Source organism: Drosophila bipectinata, unplaced genomic scaffold (genome assembly GCF_030179905.1).
Source record: "Drosophila bipectinata strain 14024-0381.07 unplaced genomic scaffold, DbipHiC1v2 scaffold_58, whole genome shotgun sequence".
NCBI lineage: Eukaryota > Metazoa > Arthropoda > Insecta > Diptera > Drosophilidae > Drosophila > Drosophila bipectinata.
The window spans coordinates 1-2,693 of NW_027222982.1; the positions used below are offsets into that span (position 1 = coordinate 1).

Below are 2,693 nucleotides of genomic sequence, written 5' to 3' on the forward strand. Positions count from 1 at the left end.
AGAGCAGAATTCAAGTTGGATTAACCAGAGGTATGTACGCAAGTTTGCAGCAGTATGATGAATTAATCTGAATTCTATTTCCATTATAAGGTGTGGAGAGGTACTCATAAAGCAACTCGCAGATCCAGGCTTGTATTAGCAGATCAACCTCAAACCAGTGGCCACAGGAATTGAGATTGGAGAACCTCAGCAGGTGGGCAGATTTATTTGGAGTGGATTAATAAAAATAATTTAATTCAAAACTTCTCATTGTAGCTTTATTCCTGTTTTGAAGATCCAGCACATGCAACAGAGCCAAATGCATAGCAGACATCTGGGTTGAATTTATTACAGGTATGTGGGTGCAATAGTAATAGTATGATAAATTTAATCCAAATTTAAATTTTGTTCCAGTTATAGGAACAAGCAGTAAGAAGATGTCAAGCAAAGCCAGGGAGGCAGATACGGGAGCAGCAGGCAGCATCTAATTAATCCATGGTTATGCAAATCAGTATCACTGTGCCGCGTTCAGTAGACACACAGCGTTGGATACTAAGTTTTAAGTTAGTAGCACCATATCATTTCAGCAGGCATAGAATTATTGAGATTGAAGAGTTTCACTAGGTAAGCAAATTTGTTTTGAGTAGATTAATGAAAATGATTTCGTTCAATATTTCTAATTGCAGTTTTATTCCTGTTTAAGTATCCAGCAGATGTACCAGAACTGGTTACATGCATAGGAGCCGTATAAGTTTGATTGAACACAGGTATGTAGACAGATAGGTAGCAGCATGATAAATTTAATCCAAATTAAAAATTCTGTATCAGTTGTGTAGGATAGGCAGCAGAGAAAACATCGATCAAGGTTGGAAGGCAGATATATGAGCAGTAGGTGATCTCCAATTTGTTTCTGATTGAGAAAATAGAATGCATTTGGGATCCAACTGTAGAGCAGACATCAGGATGGATTAATCGCAGGTAAGTGGGCAGATTAGTAGCAGGATGCTGGGTTTAATCTGTTTTCAAAATCCTATTTCCGTAAAGGTATGAAAGCAGCAAGGATGACGCTAAAAACAGGACGTGATTTTCTGCGCTGTTTCCCAGCGCGTAGAAACACCGCTACGGAGTTTACGTGATAGAGTGTTTACCCAAAAAATCGAGGGGCGCTGCAAAGGATCACGTTCAAGTTCTAGGCGTTCTCTCTCTTCACGAGCTTCAGTAGCCAATCTTTCTTTAAGCCTGTTTGGTATATCTGTTTGTTGTTGTTCAAAACGTATTAAAGTAGGGAATGGATAGTCAGGAGTAGCAGGAGATTGTTGTTGATGTTGCAGGAGTAGCTGGCGGAGTGGGAGAAAGTGTTTTTAAGCTTGTTCTTTATATCTTGACCTTTCAAGTCTGTCTGGAATAAACAGTTCAGATAGAATACGCCTAGCTTCTGGATTTGGATGTGAGACCAGCGAGGTAGCAAGTCTTTCACTGGATTCAGAGTAGATTTCGTTGACAGATTTAATGTTATACAAGTCGCGTATAGTTTGGTTTCTGACATACCGACCAGCTTTAGAAATTTTCCGGAATAGCTTACTATGTGCAGACTCCATTTTCTGAAATTGAGTGTTAGAGATAAGAGCACCCCAAATGGGTAAGGCGTACTGCCAAATGGGGGCAACAATTTGCTTGTAAAGTAGGATTTTACTTTCAACTGAAAGACTACTTTTATTCCCAATTATCCAGTTAAGGCTAAAGGCAACTGAGCGGGTACGATTTATGAGCATTTTGATATGGTGGTGAAGAACAAGCTTTCTGTCCAATATAAGTCCGAGGTATCGGTGCCTGGGTTCATTCTTTATAAGTATTTCATTCATCTTAGGTGATTTAGGTCCAGTAATGGTGGAAATGGATCGCTTTGTATATAGGACATGGACCGTTTTGCAAGGATTAAGAGTAATACACCAATCAGAGGCCCATTTAGTGACATGTCTGAGGAAGTATTCATTAGCACGAATAGCATCATGAGCTTCTTTCCTAGTACAGAGTATAATGGTATCATCAGCATACGTGGATAATAGCATATTACTAAGTTGGTCAGGATTATAGACATCATTACGGCTAATTATTTCAGGAATAGGCATATCTGAGGTGAAGATCGAATAAAGAATGGGACCCAAAACACTCCCCTGTGGGACGCGGGCTTTGACATTTCCGATTCGGGATGATGTTCCATTTACTCCATTTACTGTAAATGGACGATTATTTAAGTAGCTTTCTAGAACACGATACAGTGAGTAGGGAAGGAGCTTAACTAGTTTTAATAGGAGACCCTCATGCCAGACACGATCAAAGGCCTCACTCACATCAATGAAAACAGCAGAGCAGAAGGAGTTTTGCTCATAGGCAGATAGAATGTGTTGAGTGACTCGTAATAGCTGCTGCTCAGTGCTATGTTGTTTCCTAAAGCCAAACTGATGAGAAGGAATCGCTCGTTCAAAGTCCTGGCAGTTAAACATCCTATCCATAAGTAGCGTTTCAAATATTTTAGAGAAGCCAGCAAGTAAGCTAATGGGTCTGTAAGAAGCGACATCATAGGGACTTTTTCTGGCTTCTTAACCATAGTAATGGCTGCATGTTTCCATTGTTTGGGAAAATAACCATATCTTAAAATGCAGTTGTAAATTTGGGTGAGATAAAGAATAGCTTTTTGAGGCAGTAACTTAATA

The 2,693-nt window shown here is 39.5% G+C and overlaps 1 long non-coding RNA gene across 1 annotated transcript; it reads left to right on the forward strand.

The window, feature by feature from the left end:
- The first annotated feature begins 615 nt into the window (after positions 1 to 615).
- Positions 616 to 1,623, forward strand: LOC138927697 (uncharacterized). The gene is made up of 3 exons (XR_011444177.1): positions 616 to 746; positions 808 to 957; positions 1,024 to 1,623. It is a non-coding gene; the product is annotated as an uncharacterized lncRNA (long non-coding RNA).
- The last annotated feature ends 1,070 nt before the right edge of the window (positions 1,624 to 2,693 follow it).